Here is a 7,074-nt window from a genome sequence, read left to right as displayed (position 1 = left end):
GGTAACTAGAGAATTGTGCTTGGCAACAGTCTTTTGTTGTTTTGAAGGGTGTGGGAGGAGCTTAGCTAGGTTCCTCCCTCTCTCACTCTCGTTTTTGGCGTCAAGCTGGTAGGACCTCTGGGTCCTTCTTTTTATTTTTTGGGCATTATGTGTGCCCAAGGGGTGAGTTTTATACCTTAAGTTGTAGCCACCATACACAGGGTGACTTAAGTGTGTCAAAACACTGGTTAGTCCAGAGATTAGTCAAGAAGAAAAAAGGGCAAATTGTTGAGATGCACCATGTGGGCTGTTCCTAGGAGAGCAGCTAGGGAGTGTGTAGACTTATGTTTTGTATACTGTATATTCTGTATATATCTATCTAGAATATATATTCCCTAATTTTGTAATCGCAGTTTAAATAACCTATTGGAAGGGCTGGTAAAAGGATTTCAGAGAGACTGAGGATGATCAATCATGAATGTAAGCATTACCCTAGACTGATAAGGCCTTTATGTAAAAATCTACCCCACACCAGAACATGTAGTGAGAACCTTACTATCAAAGTGCTAAGGGACAACAACAAAGCAGTGTGTATGTGTGTGTGTGTATGTGTGTGTGTGTGTGTGTGTGTGTGTGTGTGTGTGTGTGTGTGTGTGTGTGTGTGTGTGTGTGTGTGTGTGTGTGTGTGTGTGTATCAATAATGTAATAACTATCTATAGGCCATGTATAAGACAACAGGTGCAATTTGGACCTAGCAGTAGTGCCTGAGCTTGGGACTACTGCACAATGCCGCTTCCCTTCGGTTCTTTACACACTCCTCCACTCTATCCGCAACAATATGGTGTCAGCGATGGGCAGAATTCTTTGAATTCTGGACATGGGAGTGATTTTTATGTGTGAAAGAGACGCCATTCACCACCTCCATCTTCTGCACCATATTGCCAGCCAGTTCCCACTAACACTGACCAGCTGCCACACTGACCAGCTGCCACACTGACCAGCTGCCACACTGACCAGCTGCCACACTGACCAGCTGCCACACTGACCAGCTGCCACACTGACCAGCTGCCACACTGACCAGCTGCCACACTGACCAGCTGCCACACTGACCAGCTGCCACACTGACCAGCTGCCACAATGACCAGCTGCCACACTGACCAGCTGCCACACTGACCAGCTGCCACACTGACCAGCTGCCACAATGACCAGCTGCCACACTGACCAGCTGCCACACTGACCAGCTGCCACACTGACCAGCTGCCACACTGACCAGCTGCCACACTGACCAGCTGCCACACTGACCAGCTGCCACACTGACCAGCTGCCACACTGACCAGCTGCCACACTGACCAGCTGCCACACTGACCAGCTGCCACACTGACCAGCTGCCACACTGACCAGCTGCCACACTGACCAGCTGCCACACTGACCAGCTGCCACACTGACCAGCTGCCACACTGACCAGCTGCCACACTGACCAGCTGCCACACTGACCAGCTGCCTGTGATCGTCTGTATCAACTACACATCTGTATGAGAACTGTTGCAAATTTGTTTAGTTGTTTATATTTGTTTATATTCATACACTAGTAACTGAGAATTACTTGTGTAATTCTGGACATACACTACAGTAAGTCTTGCTACAATTTTTCATTCGTGTTGTATTTCTTTTATTATTACTGTAGAAATTTCAAGTGAGTTTTTATTCCATATAAAAATATTTTAATGTTTTGCTTTGTGTGTTTATATCTTTGAATATACAATATCTTATTGTTCTTTTTCTGTATAAGTGCATTTCTCTCATACATATTTGTATATTTTCGATAATTATCTTTCAGTGCATTTAATATTTACATTTTTATATTTTTGACGTTCAATTAATTCATGTTATTACTAAAAGTTCTTGGATCTAGTGAGTAAAGATTAACTCATTTGACATATTCCAATATCAAGTGCATTAATTTTTCTCTTTCTTCCTCACAATTTTTACTTAATATTCTTGCCGTGTGAGTGAGTTAAGTTTTCATAGTGTTTTGCGTATATATATACATTTTGTACAGAATTTACCCAAGTATTATTTAATTTACTTTCATGTAATTTCTGTATGTTCTCATTTTTTTAACCGTGGTTTTATGTATTTCAAATATTTTGTGTAACAATGAGTGGATAACCTCTTAATAAACCGGGTGAAGCTGTCCATACTCACAGAATAACTTGACACCAGCATGCCATCTCAGGACAATAAACTGTTTTGCATAATAGTTCGTAACAAAGATTAAACAAACAATTCCTATGTTCTCGTGAGCCAATAAATACAGTACCTATGTATGATGGTCGCTCAGATAAACTACAATTTTTTTTACACGCAGGATGGTATACAGTCACCTCAGGTGTCAGAGGACGATCAGATAACCTAGTGCACTGAAACTATTCCTACGATTGCCACTTGTTTAAGTAGTAGTTCCTCCTCTGTGGATGCCTTCTTGGAAAGCGACTATTTGAAACAAGTTATGCCAACTCTTGTTGACATCACAGGTTGTTTGCAGAAAGACGTTTCTGTTGCGGCAAGTGCTGTAACTAGATGTTAGTTGTTATTCCTCATGTTCCAGATGGAGATGACGTATTAGTTGATAGTGATTCATGCAGGATAAAGAGTTGTTTGTCGAGCCATCCTTTCATATTGTACAGGATAACAAACTCCATCTCTTTTTAGCAAATGCTTCCAGTAAGAGTGTTCAAGGTTAACAAGAACAGTGTTAACCTTGTATATTTTCGATATTCTGTTTAAGAAATGGACATGTTATCATCAGATTAGTGGACTGGTGCTATTTCTCCCGGGGAGAGTATCTGTTCCACCAGTAGAAGAAAAAGATTTGACTTCTACTGACTTTCCAGATTCCATCTCAACTTCGTTATATGTGTTGAGCAAACATCGTAGTGCTGTTGCTTTGCCAGGAGAAAAGATTGGTTTAACGAATCTACTATCCCATTGTATTCCTCTTAAACTTGGTACAAGACGTTCAGTAGTGTGCATATTAATTGGGACAGTAATGAAATAGGACATATATTTCGAAAATTAATGTTTATTTGAAAAATAAGAGTTATGACAACCTTTTTCTTTTAGAAGCATTGCTACACACTTTGGCATCTTAGAATTGACCAATGCTGATTATATTTCGGCAAGTTCGTCGTGGCGCCAGGTCCTAATAACAGCAGCAATTAGCTTCTCCACAGTTGAACAGTTCTGTTTCCCAGCCCTTGTTTGCTTATTGCCTATAGATTCTCAGTTGGGTTGAGGTCAGGAGAGTTCCTAGGCTAATTTAGAATGCTTAGCCCACTCTCTTTGAATAATGTCAGCATTCTTCTGGAAGTGTGGCATGGGACAAGATCTTGTGGGAAAATGCCGTCTCCTTCAGGACGGTTTCTATCCACAATGGGAAGCAAATAAGTTGCCAGGATTGCCTTGTATTTATCACTGTTCATCGTTCCCTCAAAAATAACAAGCCATCCACGGCCTTCATCAATAAAACAACCCCAAAACATCTTAGGTGGGTGTTTTGGAGTTTGTTGAATGTGTCCATTCCGAAGAGGTTCGCCTTCGCTTCGTCTCACTACCATTGATCTGTACCCATGTACTTTAAAATGCTCCTCATCTGAAAATATAACTTTTCTCGATTCATTTGTCGTCCATCCCTTATGATCGAGTGCCCACTGCAGCCGTTTTTTCTTCAAATGAGCATTCAATAATTGTTTCTTTACTGGCTTTTTTTTGCAGTTCTGCCAACTTCAAGGAGCCTTCGTCGAACAGTTGAAGAATCAACATTTACGCCAGCTGAAACCAAATCACGTTTGTAGATCTGTGCTGACCTACTTCTGACAGTCCTTCTGAATAAGAACCGTCTACTTCTGACAATTCGACTAACACATTCTGACTGCCATTACTCTTTACGTAAAAGACAAGTGATGAGGAAATCACCAGTTCCATTCGATACTGTTAATGTTGATTACTCTCAGTCACGGCAAATATAAGCCATTGTTTCTGAATTTGACACTTCTAGACCTGATGTTCACTCTGCCTAAGTAAATCTCACTCTAGCAGAGTTGGGTTTAAATGTTAATGTATTGTACAGATAGTTTGTTATTCCAAGTATTAACATACCATCAATTGTTTTACTATATTTTGTTGTCTCTGACTCTGTCAATCTTTGTAATTCCAGATAACTGTGTTATCTTGTATCACTCTCCAATATTGTGTATATTCTCGTAATTATAAATTATTCAGAAGATTTTTTTTTCCTGTGTACATATGTAAATTTCTTGCTAGTTGACTGCTGAACAAAAATAAAAAAAAAAAATGATCTGGGAAGACAGTGTGTCTTATTCACTGACTGCGTCTTATTCGAAGACTGTGCCTTATTCACTGACTGCGTCTTATTCGAAGACTGTGTCTTATTCACTGACTGCGTCTTATTCGAAGACTGTGTCTTATTCACTGACTGCGTCTTATTCGAAGACTGTGCCTTATTCACTGACTGCGTCTTATTCGAAGAGTGTCTTATTCACTGACTGCGTCTTATTCGAAGACTGTGTCTTATTCACTGACTGCGTCTTATTCGAAGACTGTGTCTTATTCACTGACTGCGTCTTATTCGAAGACTGTGTCTTATTCACTGACTGCGTCTTTTTCGAAGACTGTGTCTTATTCACTGACTGCGTCTTATTCGAAGACTGTGTCTTATTCACTGACTGCGTCTTATTCGAAGACTGTGTCTTATTCACTGACTGCGTCTTATTCGAAGACTGTGTCTTATTCACTGACTGCGTCTTATTCGAAGACTGTGTCTTATTCACTGACTGCGTCTTATTCGAAGACTGTGTCTTATTCACTGACTGTGTGTCAACGATTTGCTGTGAAGATTGTCTTATTCATGTAACATTATATCAGTCCAATGAGCTACAATACATTGATCCAACGATTACATATATTTCTCTTTGTGAGTCGCTACAATTTATGATGCTTCTCATGATTCTGTGTAATATGCATATGTATAGATATCTTGTTGTTCAACATAATTTAACAATTTCTTTACATTACTTGGCACTGTATAAAATGTCATGACAGACATTCAGTTAATTATATCTTATTAGTCATTCCGTTTGTAGTTGGTATGTCGAGGTTGACATATTGTAGTGTGTTCGAGCTGTCAATAATGTAATAACTATCCAAAGGCTAGTGGTTAGTGAGGTTAAAGGTGCCTCTGACTCCCTTGCTAATTAAGGTAAGAATATTCTGATTGTGAAAGACTCTCGGGTAAGATATATGGACCATGCTTTTTGTAACAGAAATTGGTGACATAGTCAGCAGGTTGGATAATATTATGTCAGGTAATGGGAACAAGCCCATTATCTGTCTTAGTGCTGGTGGAAATGACACTGGGAAGGGCAGGAGACAGGAGCTGCTGGATAAGTACAGGTCAGCCATAGAAGTAGTTAGGTCTAAGGGAGGGATCCCAGTCATATGTAGCATCTTGCCTAGAAAGGGAGTGGGCAATGAATGGATGTCTGGAACAATTGGTATAAATTGCTGGCTAGACAGGTACTGCAAGGAACTTGCAATCCCATTCATTGATAACTGGGACAAATTCTATGGCAAATGTGATATGTATGCAAGGGATGGGGTTCATCTCTCTGGGGTTGGAGTGGTTTCATTAGCCAATTCGATTGAGGGGGTAATTGATGACTTGTCTAGGACTTTAAACGATAGATTATAGAGGTATGGGTGTTTGTGGGAAACAATCAGGCTGCAGTACTAGGGTTAAAAATGGCAGATATAACCAGGATACCTCAGGGGTATGTTTGAAAGACAATATTCAAAATAAAGTTGCTAGTAAAGACAAAGCAACTGATCAACAAAGAGAGATAGTAGAAGGCAACGAGTGACTAGCTCCCTTAAGGTTTACTATACAAATAGAAGGAGTCTAAGAAATAAGATAGATGAGCCAAGATTACTTGCAAGTGTAGGTAATATAGATATTATTGCTATAACAGAGACCTGGTTCAACTTGAAGGATAGAGAAATGCCTTCTGAATGCAGGATCAAGGGATATAAACTATTCCACACTGATTGTGTCAACAGGAAGGGTGGTGGAGTGACGATGTATGTCAGAGATAATTTAACTTGTTGTGTTAGACATGATATAAGAATAGAAACATTGGACACAGAATCTGTTTGGCTACAGTTTCTCGAGGGTCGTGAAAAATTAATTTTGGGTGTGATATATAGGCCCCCAAACCTTGATAGGGAGGACAGTAAGCTGCTATGGGACGAAATTCATAAGGCATCTAGATATGAAAATGTTGTGTTAATGGGGGATTTTAATTTTAGACAAATTGATTGGAACAATTTGACAGGAAATCTTGAGTCTAGTGACTTTCTTGATACGGTTCAGGATTGCTTTTTAAAACAGTTTGTGACAGAGCCAAATAGAGGAAACAATCTGCTTGACTTGATTCTTGCCAACAAAGATTCACTAATTAATAATCTTGAAGCTCATGATGAGCTTGGGGAAAGTGATCACAAATCACTTAGTTTCAATATATTATGGAATTACCCAGTAAACTGCAATCAAGTCTCTGTCCCAGACTTTTGATTGGCTGATTTCCTGGGTGGGCTAAATTGAGATGATCTGACTATGGGTCAGGTAGCTGGTGTTTGTTGCCAATATGACGTTTTTCAGAACATAGTTCTAGCTGCTCAGTCAACTTTTGTTCCGAGTAAGGAAATTAGATCTAACAAAAATGATCCCAAATGAATGAACATTAAAACGTTAAAACGTCTCATAGGTCAAAAGAGAGGCATATATAGGCGTATCAAAAGAGGGGATGGGCAGTTAAGAAATCAATATATTCAATTAAAGAGAGAAATAAAAAAAAATAAGAAAAACAAAAAGGGATTATGAGGCTAAGGTCGCAAGGGATTCAAAGACTAACCCAAAAGGGTTCTTTCAGGTATACAGAAGCAAGATTAGAGACAAGATAGGCCCACTTAAGAGTAACTCAGGTCAGATCACTGACAGTAATAGGGATATGTGTGAAA

Source organism: Cherax quadricarinatus, chromosome 3, assembly GCF_038502225.1.
Source record: "Cherax quadricarinatus isolate ZL_2023a chromosome 3, ASM3850222v1, whole genome shotgun sequence".
In the NCBI taxonomy this organism is placed as follows: Eukaryota; Metazoa; Arthropoda; class Malacostraca; order Decapoda; family Parastacidae; genus Cherax; species Cherax quadricarinatus.
This window is presented reverse-complemented; position numbering follows the sequence as displayed.